The following is a 19,138-nucleotide window of genomic DNA, read 5'->3' on the forward strand; positions in this document are numbered from 1 at the left end:
AAACTGATTTTTAACCTTCTCAGCATATTATCCGCTCGTGCCGACAAATACGCCCGATGCCAGTAGGCATAGAAAATTCCACCCTCGGTCTTTCCCTTGAATTGTCTGCTAAGTCTCCAGGCATCTGATTTAGATGGCGCCAATGCCCCAAGCTTCCTGTATTGCACTAAGCGGATGATATTACTCAGATTAAAAGACAATCACTTCTTCCTCAGATTTTGTTTAGAACCTTACTCTTATAAAAATGGTTGAATGCCTGAAAAACAATTAACGTAAATGCCACATCACATGACTTTTGTCACCAGCTGTTGTGTCAACAGGGGCTGGTTAGCTCAGTTGGCTAGCACATGGTTCAGAATAACGCCAGCAGCATCAATTCAACTCCTGTTCCGGCTGAAGTAGACTCGGGATCCGCCTCCTAGCCCTGACCCTCAGGGTGGAAGGCAATGGCAAGCCATCACATACTGACAAAAACTGCCAAGAAAGTAGCTCAGGGTGAAGCTTCAGCAGACAATGAGCCAAGGAACTGTCTTCAGGCAGAGCACACATACCATACCATTGTGTCAACATTTCTTTAGGCACTTGAGAGTTCTCGTAGTTTAAATCAATGCAGCACTCACATTAACAGAAACCCGGCTTGGAATTTTCAATGCATGTATGAAGGAAGAAAGTGACTGCAGAAAACTAAGCTTACTTGGACCATAAATTTGGACTTCATCAAAAGAAGATCTGGTTCACGGTCTGTCAAATGAAGCTTGGAACTGTTCTGAGAGATAATTTTCACCAAAAACAAGTGAAACATTTGAACATGGCCACAGTTGGGCATCAATTTCTATTTAATGAGGTCATTGTGGGGCTTGTTCAGTAAAATAGAGATTTTAATCTTAAAAACTGAACCCTGATGGTGAGATCATCATTTCTAAGCTCACTGTCTTAAGTTAATTATCAGAATGTATCTAACCATCCTCTCTGATTCTGCATTTCTTTTCAACATTACTGTGTTTGAGAAATGAAAGGGAACAGGCATATTAAGTTTCTATTTTAGACTTCTCTTTAAGTACTACTGTGGGCTTCTCCCTAGCCTTGTACAAATAATTTAGGAATTCCAAGTCTGACTGTGTAACCACAGTCTATGGATTTTTTTTCCCCTAAACTGTGGCCAGCATGATTGTACAATGAAGCCCTGCAATTCTTTTGCAAAAAACTTACAATCTGAATTACGGTTTTGGATTGCTTCAAACAAATTGGGAACTGCTGTTATCTGACTGAATGCTGTGCAGTTTGTTTGAGTAATCCTTCAACATTTTCAGTTAATATATCACTTGAAAGGATAAGTGTTTGTATTGGCTTTTTCACCATGACATTTTTGCAACTGAAAAATTTCCATATTGAGTTTCAATCTAAATATATAATTGGAAACTTCTCAGACTATCCATATGCAGTTGTTCATTTCTCTATCTGACCATTCCATACTTTCTACTTTGACACTTGATACTGGTTGTTCAAAAACTACTTGGGAGTTTTGTTACAGCTATACAAAAAAAACCCTGGTTAGACCACGCATCTTAAGTACTGTGTACACTACACCTTAGAAGAGATACGTTGGCCTTGCAATGCAGGTTCACCAGACGGTTACCAGAGCTCCAACAGTTAAGATGAGAGATCACATAAACTAAGCTTTTATTCCATGGAATATGGAAGGTAAGGGATGATTTGATTCAGGTATTAAGGATTCTGAAAGAAAATGATAGGGTAGATTGAAAGAAAAAATTTCCACCAGTGGGGGATACTAAGACAAGGAGATATAACCTTAAAATCAGTGCCAGAACATCAATGGGAGAAGGTAGAGAAATACCTCTTCACAGAAAGGTTGATAGGAGTGTGAAACTCTCTCCCACAAAAAAGTAGATAATAATTAATTGGAAGCAATTAAGAATTTGAAATTGATCAATTTTTGCTAGCCCAGGTTATTAATGGTAATGGAGCCAAGGCAGATAATTAGAGTTTAGGATACATATCAGCCATGATTTCATTGAATGGTGAAACAGGCTTGAGGTGTTAAATGGCCTACTCGTGTCCCTAGCTTATTAACTTCTACCATTAATGAAAGAAAACTTATTGATAACTAACAAAGCAATACTTAAACTCACTATCACTTTCTATCCTCCCTTACTCTTATTCGACGTAATTAATACAGCTCTAATTACAATGCAGCATTTTTATCTGCAGTCTTGAGATGTTCGAACATCTACCCCTCATGAACCTATTCCTGAACCCTTTTCTTGAATCTATTTTGCTGTTGCTGCAAGTGCACAGTCTCTGCTTACTCAGAATAGATTGGTCTGGATTTTGTGGTAGCAACGATGGTGAAACTATTAGTGTTCACTGCCATTACTCCTCTGAAACTTACAGCAACTTCTGGAGTTCCCACATGTTCAGTTAAAAGCAAAACTCCAGAAGCTGCTGTCACTAATTCTATGCTTCCCATAGGGAGTGCTATTGAAGTGCCCCCTCCCCGCCCCACAATGCTAATCAAATAGAAATCACTGAACTGATGAAAACTCATCCTTTTGTGCTATCAGTTTCACTGTAAAAACCCTTAAAAAGTTACTCCTGTTGAATAAGGTGTAATGGGGTTTTTAAATGGTACACAAACTTCATAATTACTGCTAAAGAGCCACGCTATACCTGAACGCTATTTTATATTTGTGGAATAATGATTAGTCCATTATGATAAAACTTCACCTTTAATTTTCTTCAAGTTTGTTTATAATATTCACATTTCTAACTTAATTCTGTCTGTATACCCAAACATTTATTTTTCCCTTTAAAATTTTAATATAAAATTGAAAAATTCAGTGATTTTTACTTCCTAGTTTGCTGTCTGTGAGAATATTTCAACACGATTGGCTGCTTATCCTAATTACTGATATCACTGTTGCTAGGCACCTGGAGATATCCTTGACTCAGCACCAGATTCACACTGACATCTGTAAAGGGGAAATTTGCACTACAGGGATTGCTAGGTCTTTGTGGGCAGCTTTCTTCAAGGTCAGTGTCAAGCACCTTGGTTTTACTGCTGGCTGTAAAATCTAAGCCAATGACACATAAGGCTTGATAGCACAATATATTGCAGCACCAACATACAGGCTTTATTAGTGAGAATAAGAAAGATGATCCATTCAAATTATTCTCTATTAGATTTTTTTTTGCATATGGTACTAATCTATTTCCATTGCTGAACAAGCAAGTGATATAACAGTGTGGTAGGCCACTATTCATTGCTTCAAGCCTCATGTTTATCTCAAATGCTAAGATATGGCATGCATTTTATCCACTTTAGAAGGATAGAAGGCTGACTGAACTCTACTGGGATTTGGACCCAAGGCCTCCAGGCCCAGAGTTTAACTTTATCATAGAAGGAGGGAATAATAAAAAGGACAATGCTGGAAATACTCAGCAGGTCTAGCAGCATCTGCGGAGAGAAAAATAGTGTTAACATTTCAGGTTAATGAATGGATAAATACTTGAAGGGGGAAATTGGCAGGGCTAAGGGGAAAGGGCATGAGAATGCAACTAATTAGATAGTTCATTCAAAGGTCTGACACAAGAATGATGGGCTGAATGGCATTTTATAATTGTTATGAAAGTCAAACCTACCTCAGAGAATGCGGAGATCTGGAAGCTGAACTCTCAATGGGCCTCAGAGCTTTTGTGCTCAAAAAGCTGGAGTGAGCTGTACATGCGCAAATTGGCATTTTTATGCTTTTTCTGGCCAGTGTGCTTGTGCATAAGGAAATGGTGTCAAAACCTGGGTCAGCTAACTGGGGGTGAAGCACCATTGGGAAGAAGAGTCCCAGGCAGGCGATAGGGAGAGGACCCAAAGGGAGAGAGGAGAGATCAAAAAAGAATCCCAGAGAGTGGACAGGGAGAGATCCCAATTCAGTTAAAACGACAGGGAGTGAGAAAAAAGGCTGTGGGTAGCAGAATTTAAGTGAAGGGTGCTCAATGGAAGCCCTGGTAATTGAAGAGGGCTCAGAAGAAGCCCTGAAGATCCAAGGCAGGGGAAGGTTAGTGACAGCATGCTACGGGCTGTTGGAGCAGTGGTGTTCTGCTTGGTGTGGCCGAAGATCTGAAATTGTGCTTGTGAGTTAGTGCTTCAGTGTATACTTCGGAATCCAGGGGAATGGAATCTAAGGAGATGAGATTGAAATCCTGCAAGGTGGGCCATTGTTGATGCTGTCCAAATTGGAGCGACTTTTAGAGAGAATTCCGGGTTAAATCTTCAAAGGTGAAGTCTGGGATCCCTCATGAGAGAGATAGAGTTTCAGTGAGATTGGTTGACTCAGTGTTACTGACATCTGGGTGAATTGTTGAGAAATACATGGACTCTGTCTTGGCTGCATTTGCCATTTATTGTGTAGTGTGGTGTGTTAAACCACAGTTGGCTTGTTAATTCACATATATCTCATAATAGCCCTGAATGTTAGAGCGTAACATAGATACTATAAATTTTTGATCTTTCTGAACTTATATAGTAAAGTTTATTTTTTGTTTTGTTCAAAAACCATGAAATCTTGTGGCTTTCTTCACTGAGCAAGTATCACATGTTATGGCATAGCAGATGGTAAATGCTGAGCTGTTCAAATCCCAGAGGGAAGCTTGAAACAGCTGCCACAGCTGCTTTTGCAATTGGTATTTTTATTTTGAGATGCATGCCTTGAATTCAGCAGTAATAATCCCACGAGTCTTAGAGGTTTTTTTTACAAAACTAAATTAAAAATTTATTAATAAACGAAATGATTTTAAGCACATACATGGGTCTACCAAATTACTACTATGATAACTCCTAGCTCCCCTAATTAATCTGACTCTCAGGTGCACCTCCGTTAATGCAACAGTAAAAACAAATAAATTTCAACAGACCCAGGCAAAACACACAATACCCTGGACAGTGATATTCACAGTGAGTTTTCTTAGCTTTGGTTCCTGTAGACAGCAACTTGATACCTTGAGGCTGGAAGCTTTTCATACTTGTTAGATCTTAGAATTCCTTCTCCCTTACACATAATCTCATCTCCTTTATATAGGTTTCTCCCTTTACAATGTAAATGCCATTGTTCCAATATGTCTTTGCAACTTTACTTTTTCCATAATATAAATCTTCCATAGTATGTATAAGTAATCTTTGGGAAAAATAAACACACTGTTTGGCTTAGCCTCTGTTGGCTAGGTGTAACACCTTGCCATCTCTTTGAAATTCATAACTCTGGTTTATCTAAAAATGCAAATGTTCCTCATCTCACATTCTAAAATTTCAGCCATGTTTACGTACTTAGCATTTCAAACATGGCTTCTCTTTTGATAACTCAAAAGATCCAGGCTAGCTGTCTGCAATTTAATTAAAACCCCCACACACACAACCTCACACAGAAGCAAGTCCAAACCCCACTATTAACCTACCTTTACAATAAATCACAATAATATTACGAAAATTATCTGAAGGATTTTCCCCTCGGTGTTTTGGGGGCGGGACCCGCTCGCCGAAGGGAAAATGATGCGGGATGACTTTGGGAGGAACCCCCGACATCATCCCTGTCCATTTAAATCTTCAAGAAGGTGGGCGGACAGCGAAATCAGCTGTCCGCCCGCTGACCTGTCAATGGCCAATTGAGGCCATTGACAGGCTAATTAACCTTGTTAAAGACACTGCCCGTCCAAGCTCAAAGCTGGCAGGCAGGCCAGGACCCCCAGTGGGCTCCAGATTATTCATGAAGCTTCATCCACTGGCAGGATGAAGTTTCATGTCCGTTTTTAAAAAATGTAATAAACTTTGTGTGTTTCTTATTAACATGTCCCATCTCATGTGACATTGTCACATGAAGGGGGCATGTTAATAATTTTAATATTTCTCTATTTTTTGACTTTTCTTACCTGTCAGCAAACTCCCTGAGACAGGACTTTGCCTCAGGGAGCACGCGCGGAAGAGCGCACATTGACAGTTGGGGATTCCCTCCCGGCAGCACAGGAAACGCATAGCGCTTCCTGTCGGGCAGGTCACTGGGCAGGCCTTAATTGGCCCACCCACTCAAAATGGCGGCGGGCCCCGTTTCGGCGACGGGGGTCGGCTGCCTGCCAGCCACGGAGCCGGTGGGGCCCACTCGCCCATCGAGGGCTAAATTCTGCCCTATATCTTCATGACACTTAAATCTCAAACTTTGTATACTTTAAACAAAACATTATTGCTCCTTAACCGGATTGTACCAATAACTTGGGGGTCTGGCCAAGAGTAATAACATAATTTTATGGAAATCATGGTTTGCAGCAAGTATTAATAGCAGAGGGAGACAAGCAATTCATAAGAATTATTTTTGCTGCTAAAATCTCTAATCTCACCTTTGATGTATATTTGGATATCACAGTGGAACCCACTTTTAGTGCAACAACATTAATACTGAAATAAACTCCATTGTAACAGGTCACTTGCAATTTAACTGAATGTAGTTACACTGCTATCGTAAAAACTGGGGGAATGAGGTGAAAAGAGTTTGGTCCACTTCACTCACCCTGCCATTTGAGGGTTTCTTTAATGTCTTTCCATTACAGCAACCATTGCTCATACCCAGTATGTCAAATTCCAACCTTAAAGCTATTTTTTATCCTGTACAATATCCAAATGCTCGATAAATCTTCTATAGTGCCATAGGTTAATAATTTTGGCATGTCTCTTCTGAAGGAATCAACAGACTGAAGAAGTTTCATCCTAACTCCAATCTAGTTTGCATTTTTTATTTGAATTTCTGACCATTAATCCTATGTTCAAATTTTACTTGCTTTTGGATAAGTTCCTCTCATTATCTTAAACATAATCAAAAGCACAATGCTCATTTGTTTTTGCTTTGATATGTATACCCAAAATTTACAAATTTATCTGCATGCTTTAAGTTCATGAACCAACTTCCCTTAAAAACAAAATGATCAGATCTGGATTTAAAATTCCAAATCTAACTAATAAAACTTAGACAGTTAATATAACTTGTTTTAACTTGATATAATTAAATACATTTGATTGTTCCTTCCACTAAATATTCTAAACAGAGAAAAGATGAAAGCACATAAAAGCACATCAGTAGTAATTAATTATTCTCCACTTGCCTGGATGAATGCAGCTGCAGCAACACTTAAGAAGCTTGTGCCATAGCAGACAAAGCAATCTGCCTGATCATGCCTCAATAAGTAGCCTAAACATCCATTCCCTCCTCCACTGGTACATCTTGGCTGCTGTACAAGATGTACTGCAGCAACTTGCCAAAGTTTCTTTGGCAGCACCTCCCAAACCCAGAGCCTTCAACACTTAGAAAGACAAGTGCAGGTGTGTGGGAACATCACCACATTCTTGTTCCCTTCCATGACGTAAATGATCTTGACCTGGACATATATTGCCATTCCATTATTGTTGATGAATCAAAATTCTTCAGCCCACTGCCTAATTTGGAAGTACTATTGTCAGAGTTCCCCTAAAGTTCAAGATGGCCCACCTTCACAAGGAGAACTAAGGATGAGCAATAAAAGCTAGCCTTGCTAGAAATGCTCACATCCAGAAAATAAATGAAGAAAATGTAAAAAGAAAATGCATGTTCACTCACTGACAGCATATTAACAAGTATGTTAATTATGATGTCCACACATTGGACATTGCAATTGATCACTCATTGGTCATAGAAAAATCCATAATTATTGGTCACCGAAAGACAGAATACAATGAATACTGCAAGGTTCCTATTCTTTCTTTTGGGTCACGATGACTGGTGCTAGAGAGATGTGGGACAGAGGGTCTCTGCATGCTTCATCACAAGTCAAGAGCGTGGCAAGAGGTTCTCTCTCTGCAGGATTACAAGTTTTTTTTTAAAGCCACAAGCTAAACTTAATTTAAGGAATAACTTAATTTATGGAATAGATTGCAATTTAGTGCAATAAATATTGATTGATTTGAAGCATTCCAGAGGAAGTTGGATTGATTGCTGATCCAGCAAGAAAAGAGGAAGATGACTTTCAATGGAAACGATGAACAATTAGATTGAAATGGAACCTAGATGATGGTATGAGTTTGATGGGTTGAATTTCTTTTTTTCATTCCTGCATTGTGATGTTATTATGCTTTCATTAATACCTTGCTGTATTTATTCAGCTGCCTTCAGATCTTAAGGCAACATTTTGTACTTCTCTTAATGTTATTCATTTCCATTAAAAGATTACATGGATTAGGATAAACCCATCACAACATAGCTTGTTCATAGACAGTTGGAAGAAGTGGGCCAAGTTTGTATTCCCAATTATATTCCTCATCCTGTACTTTAATACATTTCCCTTTAGGCTTTTCTGAGTTCCTTCCATATTCTAGGCTGCATCTCAAATTAGTAGAGCATGTTTGAGATGCCCCCACTCCCAAACAAATTGTCAGCTATTTGGAAGGCTGCTGAAACAACACTGCTGTGATTAATTCTTTTGCAGTACTTTTTAAATCAATTTTTAACTTTCCCATGGCTGGAATGTAAAAAAAAAAATCATAAAATTATAGCACATCTCTAATAATACCAATTAGATCTTTTGTTACATTGACAGCACCTTCTGCACTATATCAAGGTCCTCAATCTGAAATAGCAGCTAGACTTCTCCTTCTGGCACTAGCTCCTTCTAGATTGTTTCTTTAGCTGCACTGAGAATATTTTCTAAGCTATGTAAGTTAGGCAGTCAATTTAGTACTAAGTAAATAAGAGTTGTTATGGGGTAACCAACCACATTCTCATCTCATGCTATTTTTTTTGTGGGCAAATTGTGCATGAAAATAAAACCTATTGCAGTCATAAATTAATTGGGGGCAATAGATGAATAGACCAGTAGGCAAATTGAAAGAAGTCAATGTTTTATTGTTTTGATATTCTTTTGATGAAATTCAGAGACAGGACAGAGAGAGGAAGAGGAAGATGAAAAATAATCAGAACGTATTTGAATCTGTGCGATTATTTTAATAAGTACTTGGACACTATTAATAAATTCAGCCATCTCACTTTTGAAATTACGTAACAAAAGCATTTCCAAAATTCTTATGCATAGGATTTACATTTTGGCTTGTACGACTTGTACAGCTAGTCGCTGGCAGCATTATTTCACTTGGTCAAGGTCAGTTGATAAGACCGCTCCATGTGCAAAGGATGAAAATCAAACTCAGTGTTTTAGGAATCACATCCAAAAATGTTTCATAGATTGCAAAGATTTATTGTGGTATCTAAACCGATAATGCAGATTTTCTTTACTGCAATAGCCTAACTAAGGTTATAAGATGCTGCAAAAATCTGTTCAGCTGTTAATTAATAGATCTGTCATATGCTAAACGTTGCTCATGGTGTCATTTTCACCCAAGTAAATCAAATCATACTTTGCAAGTCATAATGTAAATGCCTCTCTATCTCGCTCACATGCCTGCTTTCTCACCTGACTCTTCTGGGCATATTTTCACAACTTAAATACCTGCAGGATGTACAGCAATACATTTGCTCAGAATTGAGACAACTTTTATAAAATTGTAAACCCAATTATGAAGAATAAATTTTTGCTTTTTGTTACAAACAGTATGTAAAAGAAAGCTGCCTCTATCATTTATTCTTTGATCCTCTCCAGAATTTCTTTCAAAAAATACAGGAGATATCCATTCTGTATAATTTCTCAGATATGGCTCATTTTACGTGATGTTCGGAGAAGGTAGAATAGTTGATTCAATTTGGCGGAGAAGACAGAATTTTACTTACTACATTGAAGGAAGAGGTATGGAACTCCATCTGAGTAAGAAATTTAAAATGTTTGCAATGTAAAAAAGAATTAAAGCTGCTTCCTAAAATGCCTGTTTTTTTAGCATTCAGATATTATTTTGATAACAGGAAAGTCCAAACATTTCTTTGATCCTCTAAGGGGAGAGAAATAAATAGAATCAGTCAATAGAGATATCAAAAAGGAAGACCTTGTTTGACAAACTTGAAAGAATTTTTTGAGATGATGACAGATATGATGGTTGGAAGAAATTAGGTGGATGTGGTGTATATGGACTTTCAGAAAGGCTTTAACTTTCTGGAGTGGGGCTTTAATCCACAACCATCTTATTCAGAAGCTGAGACTACTGAAGCAGATTAAGGGGTGTAGGTTTGGGATAAAGTAGCAAATTAGATGAAATACTGGTTGAAAGAGAAGGAACAGACAAAGTGTTATAGGCTGTTTCTTGGATTGGTTGGAAATGGGTAGCAGTGTCCAGAAGAGTTCTTTTCCTGTGAGTGCTTCTGTTCCTACATACACCATTATATAGGGATATAGGGTCTGAAAGGTCACAGAACTAACATAGCTCTATTTGTACCTCCACAGATACTGCCAGACCTGCTGACTATTGTCATGATTTTCTGTTTTTATTTCAAATTTCCAGCATCTAGTGTGTTTTGCTTTTGTAGGGATATGGGGTTAGAAGGAGAAGTGTCCATTTTTTCAAAATAATAAGATAGGAGGCATAGTAAATATTTAGAAGGACCAAGGAGATGGTAAGGAGATATTGGTAAAATGGTGGATTGGGCAAAAAGGGGGCAGATAGAATTCAGTAAACGTGAGATGGTGCAATTAGGAAACTCAGCATTACCTTCTCAAGGGAAATTAGGGATAGGCAAGAAATGAAAAGAAATCGTGCCTCTCGCCAGCTAAGAGCAATATATGTAAAGCATTATGGTATATCAGTTCTCTTGAAAATATTAATCTGCTCCTTCACAGGAGGAAGTTCAGAATCAAATGACAAGATAACAAGTAGTCTTCAATTTGAAAGTAAGAATGGAAATACTTGCATTTATATAGCACCTTACATGACCTCAGGACTTTGCAAAGGACATTACAGCCAATGAAGTACTTGAAGTATTGTTACTGTTGTAATACAGAAAATATGGTACACATCAAGCTCTCACAAACAATGAAATATTGACCAGATAATCTGTTTTAATAATATTGATTGAGGGATAAATATTGACCAAGACACTGGGAAGAGCTCCCCCGCTCTTCCTCAAACAGTGCCAAGGTATCTTTTATGTCCATCTTTGAGGGCAGATGGGGCTTCAGTTTAATGTTTCTTCTGGAAAAACAGCACCTCTGATGTACTGAGTGCAGAGCGCTCCCTCAGTACTGCACTGAAGTGTGAAATGTCAACCAGGGTTATATGCTTAATTTCTGGAGTGGGGTTTTAATCCACAACCATTTTATTCAGAAGCTGAGTGCTAATACTGACCCATAGCTGATATTGAAATAAACACTTATATTAACAGTATAGCAATTGCAAACCAGGTTGTGGTTCAAAGTGCAGCTGAATGAAGTTTAAAACTCATCCTAAGCCAGCTACTTTCTATTGCGGCCTGGTTAATTATGACTTTGAAGCAATGTTATGGATTAATCACATACTGTAATAGTAATATAACAAAGTTCTGCCAATTATTTACAGTAAACAGGCTGAGGATATTACAAAGCTCCTGGCTAATTCAGGAAAATGTTTCTTCATAAAAAGCTGGGTTGAACATTTTTCTGGTAAAGTTATCAAATAATTGTGCACTTAACTTTAACAGCAGTTAAAACACAGCCAGCTTACTCCAATTGCCAGCCAGAACAACAAATGGAAAATATGAAGGAGCATTACTAAATCAACCAATTTATTATTCGATTTCCTTTGATTGCCCGCGATCGGCCCCCGACCGTGATTTCACGCTGAAAGGCTCAGCGCTGCCAGGGTGGGGGCAGGAGGAGAGCAAGCACTGAGGTCTGCGTGGCTTGTGGGGGAGCATGGAATGAAAGCTCCCTTTCAGGGGGCTGCTTCAGGGAGCTAAAGAATTTAAAATCAAGAAATAAGGATGTAAAAATTCCAGAAAAAATGTCCACACATCGGACTCACTCACCTAAACTTACAGAATAAAAATCCCGCCCAAACATTTTTATTTATTTTTTAATTGATATCGAAAACCTCATCCCACCCTTAGATGAGGTTTCCCCAAAAATCCAAAGGTCGCCTGGCCGATTCTCCCACTCGCCAACCGATTGGAGAGGCAGCGAAAAATCACCGCTAATTGAAACTTTAATGGCCTTAATAGGCCTCTTAATTGTCGGTGGGCGCGCTGCCGACTCTCATGCAAGTGTGCGATGGCATCGAGACGCTCGCCTGACATCATCGCGCGCTATTTTACGCCCGATCTGGTTGGGCGTATGCCCACGGGGCGTAAAATTCTGCCCCATGTTTCTAACTGACACTTCCTGGTTACACTCTGCACTGCTCAAACTCAATTCTTCTGTCTGATTAGTTAACGGAGATGCACAGTCATTTGCCTTTGCACAGGTCCCAGATGCTCTGGAGAGTGTACTGCATCATTTCAGTCTCCCACTTGCAGCAACTTCCCATGCAAAAGCTCATGGAAATTAAATGAGCAATGAATGCAAGTTGCAGTAAATGCTAAGCCAATTTAAGGCTTTGCAACATATATATCAGATTGTTAGTTAAAGAAATGCCCATGTTATTTATTTTTATATGCGTCAATGTATTCTTTCATTCTTTTTGCAGCTGATCAAATAGACATTTTGCTTCTAGCTTCAATATCACTGTGCTACGCAGCCAATAGAAAGAGTTAAGGCACACTGGAGCAGTATATACTTCAGAAGGGTGGTTAGACTTGCTCTTCAATGTTTAGGTTTTTAATTTTTTTGTGTGGCAACTTGTTGAAGGTACAAGCTAACAAGTGGACCAGGGCATCTGGGACCTTTGTCAAGCAACAATTATGTATCACATTAATCAATTAGATTGTGAAATGAACAGCACAAGGACTGAGAAGCAAGTCGAAATTACAGTGGATGAATCCAACCTGAAATCACATACTGAACAAGAGGAGGAAGAAAGATTGGATTAAGGGAAAGAAAAAAGAAATCAATAAGTAAAAATTTTTTTTCCATATTTGACATTTTAAAAATCTCTAATAATGATTAAAACCTGAAGGAATTAGACTCCATACTTGTAATAGTTAATTTTCAGTGCCAGAGAGGTTGACTGGCAGTAATGAACAATACTCGCATCATTTAAAGGGTACTTATGCTTAAATTTCCCAGACTTGCATGTCTCGTGAGTTTAGTTTGCATCTACTACACAAATACAGCAATGTCAGGCCATTCAATGCATTTTAATGGCAAGAGAACTACTGTTTTTGCAAAGCGATCAGTGGAGCAGCTTCATTTTTAAAAAAACTTTTGGGTTTTGGCATTTAAGCACACACCTGTCCCTCACGGGAGGTTTCCGTACCTTTTACATTTCAGTAACTGCCAGGCATTAGCCTCACTGTTATTTTGATAGGAAAATCTGAGCCAAGCTGCTCTGTCACCTGCTTTTCATCTTCTCCCCTAATTGAAGTTTATTTGGTCACCCATGACAAGTTGATTAATAGAAACCATTGATTGCAATTTATATTATGTATTGAACCTGTTATAATTAGTTTATTTTCATTAGAAGCTGGTTGCTAACTAAAATGATTCTGTTTTCCTCAATTAAGTTGAAAATTAATTTCCTGAGGGTACAAAACTAAAATGAGATTAAAATTTTAGATAAAGAGATGAAACAAACTGAAGCTTTGAATGGGGACTAAAGCATTGAGTTAGAAGTGCACAGGTTTTGGAACAGATGCTGGAAAATGAAACGGTTGACTGAATAAAGTTTTCGTTGGAACTTAAGCCTCAGATTATTATTTTTGCAACATTTCCTGTGGCATACCGAGTTGTGGGATAAATGAAAGAACAATTATGACATTTTCTGAAAAAAAATTCTAAGAAGTGAAGGATATAGAAAGCAGAAAAGAAACTGATTAGCCGTTCCTCCCCCCCTAGGGTCTAAGACCAAGATGGAAACAATAGACCAAATTAAAATTGGAGCCAAATTTCTTCCATAGATTATGAACAAAATAAGACTTATAGCAGAAGACAAGGATGACAACAATATTTTGCAGGTATATAATGCTATTACTTAAAGAATATTTCAAAGAATGCTACAGGGAAAAATGGAAGACTCAAACTGGGGCTGCAAGGGAAAGAAGTGGTGTGGGGCTGAGGGGCGGGTGGGTAGAAAAGAAACAGAAGCATAATTAAGAAAGCTTCTTGAGGTCGACTTAGTTACAATATGAGTGTAACACCTGTTGAAATAAAGTGTTATACAGAAGTTCCAATCACTTTGTTATTTGACAATTCTTGCTAAGTTACTGGTCCTGGTAGACTACTGTCCTGTAGTAAATTGCATGTGCAATTATTTCATACACAAAGTAGTCATTAGTCTGTCAGGCAACGTGGTACACTTTTGTCAATGATGGGATTATTTATTGGATCCTTTCTGGCTGCACATGGTGCACAAAGGATTAAAAATAAGTAGAGTTTTGATTCAACAGTCTGCAGAAAATGTACATCCCAGTCTGGTATGCTAAAGTCATTATTATGCAGCTGTAGTTTAGTCCCTATGGATCAAAAGATAATGAAATGTGCTAACATTTGTGAAATGCGCAGCTCTGAGTAATATCCTGTCCCAACCACGCCCCTAATAGTTGCTGGGAAAGTGTTAATTTCCTGCAAACATAAGCTGTTCGGATAGTTTAAAACAGTTTAAAGGGTTTCCCAGAAATGGGGTCAAACTCCTCAATATAAACTTCCCATCTAATTAACATCTCGGGGATATTGATGGCTTGCCTCAGGTTCCAGAGAGTAACATGGTTATTTTTCTTTGTAATTCTTCTGACAGATAGTTTTGTAGCCAAGATCTGCTGTTATATTCGGCATCATGGACTCACCAATCTGTCTGAACAGTCAGGTTATAAAGCTCACCAGATGATGTGGTCGTGAATTGCCACATGAGTAGGAAGGAACTGTATTGAAGGACAGCTTTGCATTGAGCATTGCTGTGCGTGCAAGAGATGCATCTTTGCTGCTTTGGATATTTTAAAGTTTTAATAAAACCTGCATATACCAAGCATTATTATTTTGCCTATTTAATGTTAAATAAATTTGCTTGTTAGTTTAGAAAACAAGCCATAATCAGATAGAACCCCCATATTTCAACCTATCAAGGTCAAGATTATCTGGTGGCTCAAACCATAACCCATAGCCAGAGTACATTGAGGATTTTCTGCTAAATTTACCTCTAGATATTGCTAGACTCTAGTTCCAAGTCTATTTATGGAATTAAACAAGAACACTAAACACAAGGAATTTAATATGATGACGTAACAGCCTGGCACAACAATCAGCGACAGCACCTGGAAATAGTGTTGTTAGAAGTTTTGCTTCTCTTTACATTTTTTAGAAAATTACTTATGATGCCTTTGCAATTATTTGATGTGGAGTAAAACACAGGACACTGGAGAGACATGAAAGGTAAAGCTTTAACTGGATTATTAAACAAGTCCTAACATTGTGAAAAAGTTCCTTCAACTTTTATCCCTTCTGGAAATAAGGTAAATTGAAAGAAAGCCGATTTAAAAAGTGTATTAGTATTTGTCAGGAGTACCAATTCCCTGTGTAAAGGCTGAGTTAATGGGTCCCTACATAAATAAAGCCAAGATTGTTAAACTGGATCTGCTTGGGGCCCACACAGTTGCATGTGCTCGACCTCTGGATCATGGTGGTATCTCAGAGTTCGCGTAAAGAGAAATCGCTATTTACACTAAGTAAAGCCATCAATAAAATGCTTTCCCAAATATCACAGGTTTACTTTATTAAACTGATCTTTAGTGACCAGTACAGTATTTTCAAGTGGGAAAATGAATGCTTGGCCCACACTATCAAGCTGTAACATAACGGAGCCTTTTTGCTTAATATAGACAGGCTGATTTTGTTCCCCATGCACTGTCTTTTCAAACAGCTAATACACTTTTTTCCCCTTTATCCTCTTCCAAAAAGTAAAAAGCTGGAAGTACAAGCATTGCTTCATAAATCTCTTACATATTATCCAATATGTTGGCCTTACAAACTGAGTTAATAACCCCTGAGAACATTGCATGCTTTTTTACTGCTCTTACTTATTCCAAATTTAGTTTAATGAGCTTTCATTCCTTCATGTAGATCAAGGCCACAACCTATGACCTAGCCATTTCTCACAATCTTATAAAATGTAGTTACTAACAATGGGATGTTGTTTGCCCATAGCACTAGTGTATACTGGTTGGAGATGACATTGATTTCTATGGTCAGAATTTTGCCCTTGGCGGGTGGGGGCAGTCGGGAAGCTGCCCGCGATTGGACCAGACCGCGATTTCAAGTTGGCGGGCCAATTAAGGCCCGCCCAGCATGAAATGCAAGCGGCAGCGCTCAGCTCTGCCTATGCAGGGGCATGGGGGGGGTGGGGTGGTGGGGCGAGAGGAGGGACAGAGACGCAGAGCTGCCTCAGGGACATGAAGTGTTTTTAAAACAGAAAATGAAGAAAATAAGTGTAATAAAACATGTGACTCTGCAGGGACATGTTATTAATCAAATTTTAAAACTTTTATTAATCTTTTTATTTGCTTATGGAAATCCCAACCCGCCCATGGATGAGGTTTCCAAAAAAATGCAAAGGCCGCTTGGTCTTTTCACCTGCCCGCCAACCGTTAAGTTAATTGATTATTTAAGGCCTTAACAGGCCTTTTAATTATCGGTGGGTGTCCTGCCAACTCCGGCATGTGCCCACTGACCAAACTATCACGTGACTGCACGTTGACGTTGGCATGCTTGGCCAATGTCAACGCGCATCATTTCACGAGTGAAAAATTCTGCCCTATGTGTCCATTGGAACCAACACATCATAATCCAGGAATTCCCTGGTTTATTAAGCACCCCCCTCCTCCTCCCACAAAAATTGTAAAAGATCCAATAATACTTTTGCAGCACATGAACAGTGGGCTGTAGATACTCAGAGCACACATTTTGCAACTTTCTTCTTCAAAAGGCGGTGGAAGAGGAGTCTTTGAATATTTTTAAGGCAGAGCTAGATAGATTCTTGATTAACAAAAGGGTGAAAGGTTATCGGGGGTAGGCAGGAATGTGGGGTTGAGGTTACAATCAGTACAGCCATGATCTTATTGAATGGCGCAGCAGGCAAGGGGTTGAATGGCCTACTCCTGCTCCTAATTAATATATCCGTAAGTATGTTCACACTCGGGGTATTTGATGAGCAGATATTTCTTGACAAAATCTGCTCTCGTAGAATTTTGATGAAGAGTATCATGCACAATGAGGATCAACCCTTGTCTCAGTATCACTGTTGGATGCATTCAAGTGAAATAGGCTACAATCCCTCAGATGCAGGACAAATCAGCTCCTGAACACATTTGTGGCCTTCTCTATAAGAACTTTTAACAGGAGCTTGATGTATGGATGAGGATATGCACTCATGGTGGACTCACTGGTTGATTATTTTAATGCATTGGAATAGTTTTTAATCCATATTTTAAAAATCTGTGAAAGAGTAATTTTCTTTTTGTATCATTATTTATTTACACATTTTTTTTAATGAACGAGCAATGTACCCAAAATTAATTTCCCTAGGACAATAAAGTGAAATTGAATTGAAAAAATAGCTTCTGCTATTTCTAGCCACATTGGGAGCTCTTTTTTAAAGGGGAGTCTACTTGATAGCTAAGGTCAGGAGGTGTTTATTGATCCAAAAATACAATTGCTTATCTACTGATTGGATTTTTTAAACTTTCAGTTTTGAAGCATTTGAGACCTTCTTAATGCTGCATTCTCGGGGCTGCTTGCCAAAGGAACTGTAATGGTGGGCAACCTATATAGTAATCCTGCTGGTTATTCTGGAGGACAAGGAGGAGAATGAAAGGAGGCATGCAACTAGAGACTTAATTGAAAATGGAGATACGCATACACAGACACTCATATACAGACCAAGCATATCATACCCAGGTATGTCTGAAGAGAGCGGAATGTGAAAGTAAGATTCCCCAAAGAAATTATAATAGAAATCTGCAATTTCTTGCAGCCAGATGTGGAAGCCACTTGCAGGACAGGAACTGTTATGTTAAGTAGCTCTGACGGTGTCTATTGTTCTGAATTTTTAGGCCATTGGCTCTTTCTGAGCAACACTTGAAGATAAGTGTCAAATCTCAATTTGAAGTGCCCAGTTCCATTATTCAAGTGGCAAAAATTTTGTTTGCCCAGGCCAATCATTTCATCAATTTTCAATTGAAAATAGTCAGCAGCATGAATGATTCCTGCACTTCTGCCCAAAATATTATTATCCAAATTGCATGGCACACAAATAGGCCCAGACAATACCACCACATGAATAGTAATTGGGATTCCTCTCCATTAACATGCAGTTGGTCCATAACTATAAGCACAGAATCATGAATGTTAATGTCCACTACCCTTGTAGTTGTCACAACCCTCTATTTGACAATGTTAATTGGTGCCACTATTAGCTCAGAGACCAGGAAGACTAGATAGATGGTTCGAGACCATCAAGGCATTCACTGGCCACGCCTCATGGCATTTGTGGACAATGGGCAAGACATGAAAATAAAATGAGGCATGTGCTTTTCAGGGTCTCGGTAGAGCAAACCATCAGGATGCAAAAGCAATGATCCTCATTCATTTACTGTCTGGCGGCATTTTGCAGTACATCTAGGCTAACACGTCCAAAGTTATTGTAGCTTACTGCACAACTTTTATCTGCAAAGAGGCATATTAGCATTAACAGGTAAAACAGGGCCAGCCACAACATGTGGCAGATGAAAATCCCAACATGGAACCCGACACATTTTCTGTGCCACTCATGTTCATTTAGCAAGAGCCTTAAGGGTGACTGTCAGCTTTGGTCCGGTGTAAATTGTGCTAGTTTTCAGAACCGCTTTTATTGTTCAAGTTCCTGCTCAAATTTATTTGTATAATCACAAATATAAAAATCATCCATGAACCAGCACAATCAGGCAGTGTTTTAGAATGTAATTTTAATTTATCTTGCAATGAAAAATACTCCTTGCTATATTTAAGAGTGGTAACCCAATGCAGTTTTATTAATACGGCTGAAGACCACTTAATCAGTTAAATTTTTTTTAATGAG

Source organism: Cetorhinus maximus, chromosome 6, assembly GCF_964194155.1.
Source record: "Cetorhinus maximus chromosome 6, sCetMax3.hap1.1, whole genome shotgun sequence".
NCBI classification, from domain to species: Eukaryota; Metazoa; Chordata; class Chondrichthyes; order Lamniformes; family Cetorhinidae; genus Cetorhinus; species Cetorhinus maximus.